Source organism: Salminus brasiliensis, chromosome 21, assembly GCF_030463535.1.
Source record: "Salminus brasiliensis chromosome 21, fSalBra1.hap2, whole genome shotgun sequence".
Classification (NCBI taxonomy): domain Eukaryota; kingdom Metazoa; phylum Chordata; class Actinopteri; order Characiformes; family Bryconidae; genus Salminus; species Salminus brasiliensis.
In genome coordinates, this window is record NC_132898.1 from 8,813,527 (window position 1) to 8,830,722 (window position 17,196).

A 17,196-nucleotide genomic window follows, 5' to 3' on the forward strand; every position below is an offset into this window, starting at 1 on the left:
ACACACACACACACACTGCAGCCCCTCCCTCTTTCTTCTCCTCCTCTCCCGCTTTACTCTCTTCCTCTCTCTCCCCTCCTCTCTCTCCCCTTCTCTCTCTCTCTCTCTCTCTCCCCTCCCTCCCTCTCTCTCTCTCTCTCTCTCTCTCTCCCCCCTCCCTCTCTCTCTCTCTCTCTCTCTCTCTCTCCCCTCCCTCTCTCCCTCTCTCTCTCTCTCTCTCTCTCTCTCTCTCTCTCTCTCTCTCTCCCCTCCCTCTCTCTCTCTCTCTCTCTCTCTCTCTCTCTCTCTCTCTCTCTCTCTCTCTCTCTCTCTCTCTCCCCTCCCTCTCTCTCTCTCTCTCTCTCTCTCTCTCTCTCTCTCTCTCTCTCTCTCTCTCTCCCCTCCCTCTCGCTCGCTCAGTCTCTGCCTCTATGTGCTACGACTCGCGCGCTACTCCTTCAGAAAATAAACGGCTGGAGCGCGTGACGGACACAGCAGGTAGGTGGCTGCTTTAAAATGCTAACGCTAACGTTTCCAATCTTTCCCCTGTTTTCATTTCTTTATTTTTTTGAATAAAAGGGGAATTAAATCCTCGTTTAGGATCGTAATGGTTCGTTACTGAATTCTGTTTCAGTGCTTTAACATTCCGTGGCGAGGCTATGTCACGTTTAACACACAGCACTCTCTGCGACTTTTCCAATACGAACTCTTAGTGTTTTTATTTTTCACTAAACCTTAAACAGTGGTTTTCCCTGTTTGAGAAGGAATAAACTCGGAGCCAGTCAGGTTAATATCATTATTATGGCTGAGTGTCAGCACTGAGAGGAGGTATTGAACCGGTGGGTCGATACTGAGGCTGGGGGTCGATATATCATCGCTCGGTTTAATAAGCTGGGTAAAGCTAACCTGTGGACTTAATGTAAGGAAAGTGATATATGCAAATGTTATGTCATGCAGTTATAACATAACCGTATTCACTTTTTGATATTAATGTAAATCTGGCGGTTGTTCTGTACATTGTGTCAAAGTCATGATGAATGGACCAATAGAAATGCTCCAAAATGACCTGGATTAAAGACTGTTTACACTGACTTCCACTGAAGGTCCTACTCCAGTGAAATTGCCCTTTTAGAGATACAAGATTCTTTGCCTGACAGCGACGTTATGTAAGTTAGAAACAGTGTGTGTGTGTGTGTGTGTGTGTGTGTGTTAAAGTGCAGAGGATATGTAGGTGTGTGGGAGATACTCAGAAATACTCCAAAATCACCAGAACCTTGCACTAGTCTGTGGTTAAATCCCTGCATGCGCTGCAGGAAAGAGCCTGAACTGTGTTAGGCCGAGGCAGTGCTGATGTTTCAGCTCATGGCAAGTTTATGCCAGACCGAGCACGTAGGATATTATTAGATTATTTTGTTCTGAATGGTCAGATTTGATAAGCCGCAATGAGTTTCAGTTTCTCAAAATAACATTACTCGAAAGACTCTAGCGTGTTATCAGTGAGAAAACAGGTGTTCAGCAGTTTTCTTTACTCTTTAGTGATCTTCACTCTTATCGTGGACTTCAGCTAAAGGCACCTTTGAGAAGACACTTCATAGCTTCATACATTTCATAGCTTTTGTCATTACCAGGTAGGTTTGCTTTTTGATGGGTGTTGTCCAACTTGGTCTTCATGTAGAACGTCTGGTGGAATGGTTTTGCTGCATTTTGGGGCAGATTTACTACTGCAGTCCGTACCAGTTGGGATAGTAAAGTCACAGATGCTGTTTTGCATGCAGTAAAAGCTTTAGTAAACCACAAGCACCTTTTAAAGGGTCCATACTATGGTAAATTGGATTTTTCTAGTTTTTATAACACAAAGTTTCATGAGTTTCATGTAGCGTGTAAAACGTACCACTTATTTTTCATACATTGTGCAAATACAGCCCGTTGTGATTTTATTATTTTTGTGATGTCACATAACTATTCAGCCCATAACATTTGCATATATTGTCTTTGTTGTTTTTGTGGCGTTATGCTGCTTGTGTTTGTTGTTCATATCTGCTGTGTATTTTTTTTAATAGTCAGTATTAGTAGTAATTTAGTTATAATAATGATAATAATAATAATAATAATAATAATAATAATAATTATTATTATTATAATAATTATTATTATTAAGTATTTAGTTTTTTGCATCACTTTGAGGAAGCTCTGGCTTAAAAGCTGCTCTAACAGCCTCTATTGAAGGCTTTACACTTGATGTTGGAACATTGATATGAGCCTTTGAGTGCTTTCAGCCACAAGAGCCAGAACATCATTATATCTGCACATAATGGTTTGTATATAGATGTCTACTCAGGCTACATATGGATATGCAGTATTTAAAACTGTACAAGTACAGCTCCTTATAAGTTTCTTTTAGTCCTTTTTAAACATATTATTCTTTATTCTATTTATGGTTTAGTGTATTTGTCTCTGTTAGTGTAATACTTGTTAACAGTCTGTTTGTTTCTTACATGTCAAAGATTGCTCTCACCAAGTAAAATTCCTTGTATGTGTAACATACTTGGCGAAATGAAGAGATTCTGATTCTGATTCTGAAGAGCATAAGTGTGCTCATGTACTGACATTGGATGATTGGTACTGGATTACAAATACCACTTATCTCAGGTATTGGAGCACCAGAGAACACAATTAGAATGCTTAACCGCCCAGTGCAAGGGAGCTTGTACCCCTTTAACTGATGCTCGAGCATTGAGCATGGTAAGTTTAGGTTGCTCTAGAGCGTCCCATTCTATTGGCACTACTTTTACAAAGCAGAATATTATATAAGCTAAGTGAACGCCTGTGTCAGCATTGGGTGTGCCACAGTGGCTAAATGTTCCAATTAGAAGGTGTGGATACTTTCGAACATGCTGTGTGTTTTGTTTGTGTGGAAATTCTACATGTTTTTCAGTGTTAGAGACTCGTGAACTTGTGTCTCCTGGTCAGTCGCTGCCAGAGTCAAATGCCAAAGCCTCCAGCGAGGCTGGAGCTAAAATCCTCTCTGCAGCTTTCTGACCACCTCATTCCTCATCTCTGCTCCTCTGGGTGAGTATATCTGAGGCCAAAGCTAGACTAGTCAGAGATCACTGCCCGTGCTGTTACCCTGGCAGACATAGCACGCCTGCAAGCCCACCCGACCAGCCAAGTTATTTCACACTACCACTTGCAATAACGCCAGATCGATATGTTTTCTTCCACTGCTCGAATTTGTATCAGTCCTGCTTTCTGCTGCAATGAATTTTTAAAGGTACAATAAGTACAACTTTCAATGAAAGCTAGGCTTATCACAGTGGATTTGTTCTGTCCCTTCACTTGGCTCGCCAGATGCAGCGTAGGCAGCAGATTCCTGTCGCTAACCATGCAAACAAACGCTAATGTTTATGTTACAGTGGTGCCACACACACGCAGACACACACACACACACTGACACTTTAGCAAACACCTCGAGGGAAGGAGGCTCGAGCAGGCGATCACAAAGGCTGGAAAACAAGTAAAGCCACAGTCTACCTGGGCCGAATGAAACAGGTGTGGACAGAGATTGAACTGCAAAGAGCTTTCATTGTTGAAGCCATTATTAAAAATGCAGGCAATTTTGCTTGTTTCAGGGAGCACTTAGCATCGATCAAGTGGCAAGGCTGTGCTGGCCTTCCAGAAACTCCTATTGTGTGTGTGTGTATGTGTGTGTGGTGATACTTTGCAAGAAGACTTGAGAAGAACTGTCTTAACCTTTTACCTTGTCAAGAGGTGGGATCTACATACTAGGCAGCAGGTAAACAGTCAGTTCCTGAAAAGAAAAATCAGCAGGCATTAAAAAATCAGAGCTACTTTGACAAGGGCCAAATTGTGATGGCTAGACAACTTGTTCAGAGCATAACTTACTTACTTACTTACTGATGCAATCCATACAGGTCGGATCTTACAACTCACAGGACTCAATAGATCTGCTGCTTTTGTCTTTGTGCCAGATACCAAGACCCATGAGTTCATGTTACTGCATGAGCTGTTTTGGTGCCAAGTTAGGCAATATTAGGCAGGTGGTTTTAATGTTATTACTGATTAATGTACACAGTAGGGTTGGATAGAAACACTTGCCCACATGATTCAGTTGGAGTCATGATACTAGGTTCACGATTGTGTATTCTCACAATATTTTAAACAGAATTTGAAACTGGTGACTCTGGTAAGTCCTTACACCTCCTGTGACTGTTACAGCTGTTAAGACAAGAACTGGGAGGTGGTAAAAGTGTGGCATGTGACTTAAGTGAGCTGTAGTGAGCTTGGCTGAGGTTGTTTATATGCAAATATTGGTGTTTAAACAATAATCATAATTATTAGAATGCCTATTCTCTGTGAAATTTCTGCAGTGTAATATTACAGTGTTTTAATACATTGTAACATTACATTGTTTCTATGTAGCCAAAAGAGGTATTATGATCTATAAGTGATAACATACATTACATCTGGACAGACCTGGACACACACACATATACGCATACATATAGGGTGTATTATTACAATTAGCATTCATACATGCTCCAAAATACTATAGGTTTCATCAAAAAGAAAACATAGTTAGACCTGTTTCATTGAAATTATTGTACTCATAGTTTTTTATATAGTTTTCAATGTGTTGTCCACGTCTTGACCTTGTATAAAAACAGGTGTCAGTTTATGTCTGTGTATGCATCCATGTATGGTGTTTTTGTGTGTTTTCTCCATCCTTTAAAGACTTGTTGAGACAGAGCCACATACATAGAAACAAAGTAACCTCTGTCCCTCAAGTGCTCTCTCTCTGGATTTCGTGTGACAGCAAATATGCCAGCTATGTTGCCTTACAGTTACAGCCATGCTGAGGAATTTTCCTTCAAAGCGCTGCCGAAAGCATGTTTGTTTATTTATTCATTTGCCCAATAGTTGTCCATTTCCTAGTAGTACATTTCCTCTCTTATATCTCTGGCCAGTAGCGCACATTCCACCTGCAAGTGCATTTAGCAACATGGAGGACATTTAGCAGGAACTGGTCCGTATGTTGTTTTATTTATGGCCTCTGCAAGTCTTGGCTTTGTTACTATCCTCCAGTTGCTCTTCATGTTGTGAATGCACTGTTTTGTTTTTAGCCTGATAATTGAGTGTTCCTAGCAGATGTAACACAGGTGCATCACTGTGTCTAAGTTGTGTGTGTGCCTAATTTCCATATCAGCCTATTCTCTCTCTCTGTGTCTCTGGTGGCACTCGTAGCACTACATAATTTACCTCAATGTAATTTTGTCAGTGAAGCAGGGAACAGGAAAGTAGAAGCCGCCCATTAAAGCCAGTCTGTCAAATTTTGTTTAATTTTCAACTTCGAAGACTGTGAAGTACTGTATTTGCTGCAATTTCAGCTGCTTTACACTACACGTTTCTTAATGCAGGAAAGCGCTCAATTCAAGTAATTAGCAACTGCTGCAGGAGCATGTTGTCTCTATGTGAAATGACTCAGTGTTGCTTTTTAGTGCCTAAATGTTTGACATGTCAAGGCAGCTCCACAGTGCTTGTTGCCAAATCTGGGAGAGGCGTGTTGCTATTAGCAGCTTTCCTTGGACTAGCTTGCAGGGGTCATAAACTAAAATAAACTAAAAATGAATATCTCCCCAATTAAAAGGGGTTTTAAATGGAGATCATTTCCCTTATACCATCTGATAATTTGTTTTTAAAAGCTACTTTTTATGCTCAGACCACTGAAACACTCTACCACCTTACCCTTACTGTCAAAATGAACATCATTACATTTGTGCTATCAGATAAAAGGGATGGCCCTTGCACTAACCCAGCAGTCGTACCAGACACACCATCCCCAAAAGACAGCCATCACAGGCCAAAAATTGACTTGCTGACAGTCACTCTGTCCTCTCACCTCAGCTGAGAGTCACACCAGTACCCTGCCTGTCATCTACAGCCAGAGGTGACACATCTGCCTTCCCTTGGGCTGCTGCAGGCTGTTACACTGTGTGTCCATGTGTATGGGAGAGGGGGTACGGCAAGGTTTGAATGTGATGTCTGTGTGACACTTCCAGATCGATTCGCAGCAGAGGCCGATTTGCAACTCAAATGCGTTCAGCACCAGTCCCCGCGTTGTGACTTGCAGCACCCAGTGAGAACAAGCCCGTCCGTGTGTGTTTATTTCCAACACTTTCTAGAAGCTCTCCCCCATCGCTCTTGGCCTCGGTCCTCACTGGCACACTCATTTGAAATGCGACAACGTGTTAAAAGCATAACAAGGTCCACAAATGTTAGGAATCAGGCATTTTCACAAGGAGGACCTTTTGAGGTTGTGTTTGTCATCTTCATGCAGCTTCCATAATGTTGGTAAATGGAAGCAGAAAGATTGTGTATATAAACTATAGGCTATAGGCAACTGGTGTGAGGCATTAGTGAGCTGAAATGTGAACTGCAGCCAGCTCCAGCCATCTCTCTCTCTCTCTCTCTCTCTCTCTCTCTCACTCTGTGCTGTCATAGCCTCTCTCTGTGTGGAATGTTCCCAAGGTGTCTGTTTTTGTAGCCAGGGGCAAATTTGGTCACGTCCCATGCAGGGCCCATGGAGAGAAAGGGAGAGAGACAGAGAGATAATGACAGACAAAAAGGCTGTGGGATTCACTGTAAGACGGAAAAAGATACCACATGTTTTTTTGTGCCTATCATACCAAAATGCTGTATACAAGTGAATTCCTTCCTTTGGAAAACTGGGTTGAATGTTGCGGTACAGTGTTAATGGAGAGGTTTTTAGAATTTAAACCTTGCTTGCTGTTTCTTGTGTTTCATGTCAACCCTTTATCTTCATCACAGCTTCCATTGTCTTCAGGAGACTCGCTCTCTGCAGGGAGATTCAGTCACACCTCCAAAGTTCCATCTTAAAAGTAGGAGCATTTTTTGCTTCTCATGAGCCAAGTCATCCCAAACACATTCACTGATGTTGAGGTCTGGCCACTAGGGTTCGCTTCAGAGAACAGTGGTAGCTTCAGCAGTTTGATTTCATCAAATGTTCTTCTGTTTTCTCTGTTTGCTTTTCACAGTTAGGGCTTTTAGGGCTGCTCTGCATCCCTTCTAGAGCCATAGTGTTGAGCCATCTTCTTGCAGTGAAAAGATGCACAGAAAAGTGGGCGGAAGCACCTGTTGATGTTTTTAGTTTGGAGCATAGAACCTAATTTATTCCTTTCAAAGTTGATGAAAGCTTTAAGTGCTTTTTATCTGATAGGGGTCATTTGGTTTATTTATGGCGGTCTATAACATGGTTGTTGGGGGTCCCATTTTTAGTTTTGTTCACTTACTGTGCTGAATGGTAATTAAATAAATGAAAGGTAGTCTCTGACTCTGACACTACTGTAAAGACAGGTGTATCCATCAGGCTCCTTTTCTTATTGTATAATAGACCAAATATCCTCCTTTCAAATAGACATTATTATCATCATCACTCAAATTGCCAGTTAATCATTGTGCAAGACCAGGGAGGTAAATCACAATTATTGTTTAATCGAGTTATCGAGCTTTTAATCGGGTAATTTTGACAGCCCTACTTGTACCTTGCAATTCATCTTCCACTGACATTGACAAGATAGGATCACTGAGATGTATTTTGACTGTATTACAGAGGAGTGTCTGTCATCTTGGATTGGGTAATACATTTCCCCTTGTACAGCAGAGCCTGCCAAGCCAAATACAGAGGCCCAACAAAGCACTCTTGATGTTGGGTCTTGTGGGGAAGAACGGAGTGACTTATCTGATTTAACACGCAGAAGGATGAAGGCTACAGGTCAAAGGCTGCTTGCCAGGCACAATTAGAGGTGGATGGCAGGGGATCGAACATCGCTAATTCAAGACGTTAGGCGCAGGTTCGACATCCTGCTAAAGCACTGCTCGTTCAGCTTGGCACATGGAAGCGCAGTTCACCTGCTACGCTCCGGCGCTCATGGTTCTTTATCTTTGTTTTGACTCAAGGTTTTTTATCTCATTTTGAGTGATTGTCTAGAGGATTCTTGAGCCTCTCCTTCAGCTTGATGAGCAAGACTGCAAATGTGCACCATAGGAATGCGTTCCTCTGTATTGCTAATGGCAGAGAAATAGTGCTTTTATGAAATACTGATTCATGCATTCAACCTTTTAAAAGCTTCATCCAGCCAGTCCTGCACTGACATTGGTGTGGATCAAGGCCCAGAACAAGTACCGCTGATGATGGGACAGAGGGCTACTCTGTTGCCATGGTAATTAAGAGGGTTTGAGGGGGTGGTAATGAGGGCCAGAAGCTGTAGTGACATCATCACGACTCAGAGACTTCCACTTTGCACAGCTAGCCTGCAGTGCAAAATGCACAAACTGATAATTATCAGTAAACACCCTCCAGTAGGTCTGCAGATTGTTATCCCTTATTGTGGTGTCAGCTTTACAACTAACAAAAGAGAAAAATAAAAATGGACAAAAATAGTGATACATGTTTTTCATTGGACTGCAGTGATTTCCATATTTGAATTAATTTAGAATTATTTATGAAGGGCATAGACAACAACGTAAACAAAACCAAGCACTGGTGTGGATTTAGGTGGACTCAATAACTGTGCATTTGCTTTCAGCTTCTGCATGGTTGGTGATATCAGTAGGGGCAGCTGTGGCCTAAAGGTCAGAGGAGGGACCAGAAGGCTGCCAGTTCATTTACCTGGATTGGCAGGGAGTAGGAGCAGAGACAGTGAACGAACCAGCCTTCCCCTCCCTCAAGACTCAAAGCTGAGGTGTCCTTGGTGCCTTTCTCCTTTGGTGCTGAGGTGGTTGCCCACCTCGGTGTGAGTGTTTACTGCCATGGATGAGTTAAATGCAAAGGTCAAATACTGCTGTGCAATAGCTGTCCACACAATAGCAAAACCGCACTGACTATTTTTAAGATGCACTGTACCTGTCCACAGAAAATGCTTTCAAAATTGAAATGAAAGAGCATAATTAGTCCATGACGCCATACTCATCCAATGAGTACTTTCCAAGTATCCAATACTTTCCAAGTATTTTTTACTGACGTTATCCATCTAATTCTAGTGTTATTGCAGCTCTTCTGTTGTTGCAGAAAGCTGCTATATGCAGGTGAGCCTCAAACCAGGACCGCTGATGGTTTAATCTGTTAGAATCCTAACCAATCAGATCTTTCTGTGGGAGTTTGGATGAATTGAAATGTCACATGATCCAACAAACGTAAATTAGTGTTTGTCAAATATAACGCAGGACAAACCCCAACCATATCATCATATTTATAAGTTTGTTTTTAATATGCTTTAGCTAATTTGCCCCGCATGTAGCAGCATAATCACAATGTGCTATGTTGTCCATATCATCTAAAATCTCCAAGATGTGTGTAAACATTTGCACTTCAGGTATTAGAATTGTCCATCATGACTACAGATAGCCTCAAGCAATTACCGTGACATGTGAAGGCTTAATTAGTTAATGGTATTTTGTGGAAACCTACAGTGTGAGTCAATTATCAAAGTCTTTATCTTTCCTATTATAGTCCTGGTCCAGAGAGGGCAGGAATAATCGACGGCTGCAAAGCATCTGTGCAGGCCGCTGATCATGTTTTCCTGCCTCATGCTCATGTCTCAACCCTATGCGCCACTGCTTGCTGTCTGCCTCCCCGAACAAGCCTGTTTATAGCATGACTCAGCCTGTCCTCTTGGCTGACCCTTCCGCATTGTTTTTGGCTGCTGCCTACCCCTGCTGTACTGCTGCCTTTGGCCACGTGCCTTTTTCTATGCTTTGTGAGTTTCTTGAGCGGCTCTGAGCTCTTGTTTAATCATTTATAGCTGGGGTGAAAAACGGTGGGGAGGCTTGAGTTGTTCTGATTGACAGGAAACGAGTACACGGTGAAGAGCGGTACTTTGTCCTTTCTGAAGGAGACCCAGCGAGCTGCGGCTGTCTTCTCCCTGATTGAAGTGAGTCAGCACATTCAGAAAAGCTGGGGTGTTTTTTCCCCCCACCTCCTTCCCCCTCATCGCTATCTGTATTCGCTTTCCTTTCTCATCTCTCCCAGGGAAAAATTTCCAAACTCCGCCTCCCATCCCATGGACGACTCATGCTCTGTGATCTGCGTGTCGCTCACATGTTCATGCGGCAGGGCTTGTTGAGCTCCCTTCTCAGCATGCTGCATGCGCTGGGGGTTGTGTTGGGAAAAGACTGAAGCATGCACTACACATCTGTAGTCTTTGTTGAGGAGAATGGATCGCATACTGCATTTTTTGTGTCTCCATTTGACTTTGGGTCATGTTGCGTCGGATGTTTATTAACCCCTTGAACTCTTTGTGTTTTTATAACTAGACATACTATGAATTATTCAGTTACTGCGATAAAACAAATCCATTTTGAGGGTGAGGAACTGCAGTGTTGGCTTACATATACACCTGTAAGGTGTAAAGAGTTAATTCCACAATGAGAATTGTATTTCACACATCTGAAACAGAATATGGCATGAGCAAGCTCTGAGAATGACTCAACAAAATCAAAACATGTTTACAACCCATCTGAGATTTCCTGCATCGTCCACCTCAGTCAGAGCCGACCTGTTGGCATACATCTTAGCATTGCTTTTGAAATGCTTGCACGCATTCTAACATGGTGTTACCCTCAAAACCGCGATTGGATTACTGTCAGAAACTTGAAAAGCATCGTGGACATTTGATTACAGCTCAGTGTTTGTGTTTTTGAAGATGACTGAGCGTCTCCCCACAAGGCCCTGGCCCTCTCGCTATCTTTGCACTCAAAGTGTTTTATATTGCATCACTACACGTCCCTGAGTCCAGGATAATTGGATAGGGCATTTCAAAGTGGATTTGCTTTCCTCTTTCAGACCCTGCTGATAGTGCCCCCTCGTTGAAGGGGCCTTGTTTGTAGAGCAATAGCTATGAGTAATGTTTGGCTTTGGAGCGAACCAAGCCTACTCTCCATCCCTCAGGGGCTGTCCTGTGGCTTCCAAACAGGCCTGACAGGTTCTGTACAGGGTGTAGAGTGAATTCTAGCTTTATACAAACTACAATCAAATATGGCAGGCCATAGCACCTGACTCAAAGCACTATTGCCTGAATACTGCAAGGGGTAAATGCTGTGTTTATGAATTTGCATGTATATGCTATTTATTCTTAATATGATTATACCTGTCATTTCTTATTAGCCTAATGAAATGTTCATTGTTTACCTGACCATATAGACACTTCACATCACATCATTTTCCATTGTGGGCTTCCAAGTTGGGGTGGACATTTACTACACTGTAAAAAATTATTTGTCAGATCACCCAAAAGAAATAAGCTCAGATAAACACTACAGAGCTAAAACACTTCCATTTTCATGTTGGTTTGTGAGCAGGTTGGAAGGGACAAAATGGACCAGCATAAAATTTACAAATTAAATTAAGTAATTTGTTTGCTACTGTGCAGTTTGTGCATTTACTATATCCTGGGTGTTGTAAGCAGACTTGGTCTAAATCTGTGTTTTGCAGTTGTTCTGTGTTTTGGAAGTACTCATTATATACACAGAGAAGTGTCAAATAAACCACTTGCTGAATCTTACCACATTAAATGTACAGTGTATCTATATATAGTGTCATGTCATGGATGCCCAAGGCTCATTCATGCGATCCAATGACTTTGCAACTTACAGGACTTAAAGGGTCTGCTGCAAATGCTGGATATGCTGGATACCACAGGACGTCTTCAGGGGGCTCGTGGAGTAGTACAGTATCAACGAGCAGTACAGTATATTCTGCTATCCTCTGGCTGCACTCTTTATGATAGCCTATATTTAACATCATATAACTGCGTACACAGTGCATAATGTCTCCTTCCTTAGTTATGCTCATACTGGTGAGCTGTAAAAACCTCCTGAATCACAAAATTAAAAGTCACCACATTACTGAACTGTATTCTCTGTTGCACCACATCATATATACACCCTGAGCCTTTTCTTAGCCACGGTTTTACTGCTGCAATTAAGAACTTGGAGCAAAGTGTCTTCCTCAGGACTCCATTAAAACCAATCCATGGGGAATCAGGCCCTATAATCATTAGGTCTTTGAGCCAGGCGTGGAGTGATGAAAAAGATTCCACTGGAGCACATGACTCTTGGTTTGGGTTTACAGAGACTGGGCATGTGCTTTCAGCAGCAGTGGCCCAACAATGATCCTTATCAGTGATTTGTTTACTCGGGCGTTACATGTTGTTGTTGTGGTTGTTCCACGTTGTTTAATCGAACCCTCTTTCCTTCTGTAGCACCTGCAAGCTACGCTCGGAGAGCTCTTTTCAAAACACACCTACTATGTCAACAACAGTGCCACACACATGCACACACACGCGCAAACACTCTGCTGTAACGCACACCGAGTCTCTGCTTTGTGGTAAGCAGCCTCCTGCTGAGGTGTAATGCGTTCATTTTTAATTGAAAACTCACAGGAGCCCCTGTAATCTTGTGACAACACTGCGTGACACCTTTGCATCAGTGTGCACTTAGTGTAGATCATTCATTTGGAAACAGCCAGGGAGATTTGAAACCGCATTACACACATTTACGCAGATTACAAAAGCTCCCTGACCTTATTTGGACTTTGTAAGTGTAGGCCCTGACACCAAACCTTTAAACCTCTTAAAGCCCCCTTATTTTATATGTGCACCATTTTTATTGTATTTTATTTTATTGAGGACTGCTTATGATATTAGTGTGGTCATAATACAATTCTCTGATGTTTTTCAGCCTTTCATCTTTTAGAATTAAACAGGTTGTAACAGGGTGCCCACATGTCCTGGAAAATCAGGAAAACCTGGAATTTTAGAGACTTTTAAGATTTTTAAGATTAACATCAGTTTCATAGGTCTCAAAATAGTACCCTGTGGGACTCCACATGACATGCTAAACCAAAAGGTGACCAAAAAACTCACTATCATTTCTGCATTATGATTCAAAGAGTAAACCTGGGGTTAAACATCCCAAAAGTTGGCAAACTGACCAGTTAACAGTTTTCTTCCTAAGCTTGTCTTGCTAGCTTGCATCACTGCGCTACAGTATATTGAGTCTGCTGCATGTCATTTGCTCCCAGTTTGGTGAGAAATTTTAATGAGGATGTAAGGCACTATTCATGCACGTTTATGAGTAATGAATGAGACGTTGTGTATGTGCAGGATTTCCCTGGAGTTCATGACTTTCTGTCTAACTTGCAACTTGACTTGCTTTCTATATTTCTTTTATTTAACTCTCTACCAAATTAACAGTAGTCAGTCTATCTCTAATGGTAGCTCTGAAACCAATGAGCCCAAACACAACACCAAAAGATTTACAGAAGATTTACATCTTATGGAGAAAATGAATACATTCAGTAACCATGTGTGTAAAACCAATTGATACTAAGAGGCTTTTAATACACTCATTATATGTATTCTGTTATATATGGAAGTCAATGTCCTGGAAACATCTTGGAAAATGTTCTCCTATAAAGACTTGGGTTGTTCTGTGGTATATATTGCAACATTAAAGAATACAGGTATTTCCGGCAGATTTCACCAGAAGCTAATGATCCGACATATCATGATATTAATAATGCACTAGCTCAATTCTTTTAGTTTTATTTTTTATTTTCTTTTAGTCTCAATAGTACCACTCGCTGGAGTTTTCGTTCTCTCCATCCCATGGAACAATCATCATGGGAAATGGACGCAATTTGACTGATGTCCAAAAGGGCATGATAATAGGGTACATACATTGTGGGATGTTCTAAAGCCGCTGTGGTGGAGGTGAGTGGTACAGAGTGATCAGTGAACGCCTTCTGTCACCTAATACAATACATGCTATAGCAAGGATGGTTATTCCCTCTATTGGTAGGTGGACACAGTATTCTGATTTGAGTTTGTAATAGTCATAAGTATAGTCGAGTATATAATGTGTGTGTATGTGTGTGTATATATATATAAACATTAGCAGCGAGCTTCCCGACACTGGCACATCACTAACACACTGAGTCTCTTTAACTCACTCTCAGCCATACACTGATCCTCCTAATAAGGGCATAAATGGCCCTTCATACACAGAAGAGTGAAGGAGAGCGAGCCTGAGAGAGACTGGATCCACGCCCATTACACACTCTCTCCCTCTCTCTCTCTCTCTCTCTCTCTCTCTCTCTCACTCTCTCATTCTGTCCATCTCTTTTTCACTAATGCACTCCATCACTCTACATTTCTGTTATGCTTTTTTTTCTTGCTTTCTCTTTCTCTCTGGTGCATTCTCTCTCTCTCGCTCTCTAATGCTCTTATCACTCAACAGCTTTTGTTTTGTTTTTCTCCTTTTTTCATTTTCTAGTGCTCTCCCATGCATTCTTTCATTCTCTTTTTCTCTCAATTCACACTCCATCAGTACTTTTCTGTTACGCTCTTTCTCTCTTACTCTCTCTCTCGTGCCATTTCTCTACTTTTTCTCTTTCTCTCCCATGCATTCTTTCATCTCTCTCTGTCTATCTCTCTCTCCCACTCTTGCTTCTTCTTATCTCAGTTGATCTTTCTTCCAGGCTCTTTTTTCCTGTATTTTTAATGCCCTCTTTCCATCACTCTACATCTCTGTATCTCTTTATATCCCATGCATTCCTTCATTCTCTTTCTCTCTCTGCCTCTCTCTCTCTGTGTCTCTCTCACTCCTGGGTCTTTTTCTCATAGCAAAGGTCGAGTCTCTCCCGGGCTGTGCAGCCCTTGGCCTCATACAGAGTCCTAACCAGGTCCCATGTGGCAGACCTCTGCTTGGTAAAGTGGTCAGTAATGAGAAAGGCAAAAAAAAAAAAAAAAAAAGCAGGACTGAAATAACATTGCCCATAAACGACAAACTCAATTTTCTCCCCCCCCCCTCTCTCTCTTCCGTCCCCTATTTTCTTTCTATTCCTCTCTCTCTCTTGCTAAACGGGTGCCAGTGGAGAGAGAGAAGGCAGTGCCTGTTTGCTGGAGGCACTCATAAGCGCCTGTCAAGTAGTGACAGGCTCAGTGTAAAGAAGTCATTGTCTTAGTGTTTTTTGAGAGGGCAGGGTACAGCTTTTTGTGACAGTATCTCCGCTTGGAAACCAACCATATGCCAATCATGGACGACATGTCTACAGCCTAAAACACCCAAAAGAATTGAGCGTGTTTATTTATGTATTTATTTATTCTTAGTAATGTCATAAAACTCTGAAGTGGAAAACTGGTGCTGCTTTCTGTAAACTTTAGAGTTGTTACAGAGTGGATGTGTGAACTGAAGTGCTTTTCTTTACACTTTTCACACTCTGTAAATGTTACCTGCAGATCTGTCTTTAGCCCAAGGAGTTCACATCAGGAGCGTCAATGGAACAATAGTTTTGAGTGATGACAACATAAACAATAGGCATAAGCATGAATAGCAGTCTTTTAGTTAAAAAGTACTTTATTAACATATGTGATTGTCAGTTCTCAGTTGTAACTCTAGTGACCCAACCATCTTAATCAAGACCTGTCACGGTAATCATGACTTATTGTACAATATATGGACATGGCCTTAATTATTTTTGCTGAGCTCAATATTGCCCATTGTGTTTACTTGTGTGTGTTTTAGCTAGACACAAGTTCTGTCCTCTCATCTACTCTCTACGAGCTCGAGTCTGTGAGCAGACAGCGACATCTATCATGTAGTAAAGGAGTGCAGTGCGTGCAGTGACCAATACATCAGTAATGGACTGCGACAGGTAGTGGTTTAAGGGATAGCCCACCCTCAGTTCAGCATGCATGTGGACTGCAGATTAACTGCCAGAGACTATAATAGTTTGGAATACAGCTTTAATGCTGCTGTAGTCTTTCACACTGTTTATTCATACCATACACGCACATTTGTAGCTTGTGTTCCAAATCTGTTTTGTAACAACAAGCATCCTGGAAAGGCCTGACCTCCTGCATAGCTGCAGAACGATAGTGTTGTATTGCGCTGTGCGTTCCGACAGAAAACACAGCTTCAGTCTGTCATTATTTTACCATATCTGACTGAAACTCAGCCAAAGCTACTGTAAAATGTGTGAAACTAACGAGCCTCTTGGGGAAGCAGACTTTACAATACTAATCTTCACAACAGGACCACACTGAGAGTCAGTACATCCCTCAGTATAGTGCGTATCAGAACACAGCCACTAACAGCACAAAAGGCAATTGCTCCATCTTTATTGGACAATAGTAATACTGTCCACTACACCATGTGTGTGGGTTTATAGGATAATCTTGATCAGGAGAGGTGAATGGCAATATGCAGTATATTGTTTAGCCCCATTCAAAAACCTCTAAAACAACACCATTTTCAATAAAATAATGATGTTGTTCTGCTCCAGAATCTGATATCAGCAGCAAAAGGCTTGACATTTGAAACGTGTCGGCATTTAACCAAACACGCAAACATGAGTGAGGTAGACAAAGAAATAGCTGCCGAGCTTTTTCCAGTTTTGGAATTGTGGAGTTTGAGAAGCCTGTGTTGCATTTATAGGAGTATAGGCACCAAAGATCTGCACTGTGGAATTCAGCTGGGTTTCTTAGATTAGATGTAATGTAATGTGATCAGAGTGCTAATGAAGTGGCCAATTAACATAATATGATTTTTGCAACATTAGTGTTCAGTTATCAGCTTTCAGCCACACTGGTCATGTTTGGCTGGATTGTCCTTTTGAACTACCCAAATTAACCTGTTGTGCAGCATGAAGTCTGCAGCGGGCCAGACAGACCATGCCATGGTCAGGTCAGCTTAAATGTAATGAGAAATTGCACAAAAAAAGCCTGGACCAGCAGATGCATTTTATTTCCTCTGAGTATTCCCATTATTAAACATCACACTGAGCAGGGCACAGAAGGCAAATCTGTGAATTGTTTATTTTTTAAAAGCCACGACTCTTTTCCCGTAAGGTAAATCTCAAACAGCCTGCAGCTATGCAGATACTGCTAGCTGTAGTCACCTTTTATATCTGAGTACACAGTAGCCAAGAGAGATGTTTCAGCTTTGTGGGCTTTAGATCTTGAGTTATGTCTTGTCAACTGTAGAATTTGTGCTGTTAAAAAATTGCTTCATATCAGTGGGCCCATATTCTGGAAAACTGATGCCCTCAAATAGATGTAGTCTGTAAACATTGCTAAATCTGTAAAGCTCATACTTGCAGATTAAACTGCCAAAACAGCC

The 17,196-nt window shown here is 41.7% G+C and overlaps 1 protein-coding gene across 11 annotated transcripts in view; it reads left to right on the plus strand.

Moving 5' to 3' along the window:
- Positions 1-398: 398 nt before the first annotated feature.
- The window catches only part of LOC140542987 (band 4.1-like protein 1), a 133,311-nt gene continuing 116,513 nt past the window's right edge, over positions 399-17,196 (plus strand). For 10 of the 11 annotated variants that reach the window (XM_072665966.1, XM_072665969.1, XM_072665974.1 and 7 more), the window contains exon 1: positions 399-477. The gene's annotated coding sequence lies outside the window, so the exon portion shown is untranslated. Of the gene's footprint in view, positions 478-6,836; positions 6,897-17,196 lie in introns of those variants that run through there. The other variant, XM_072665967.1, reaches the window with a different exon arrangement.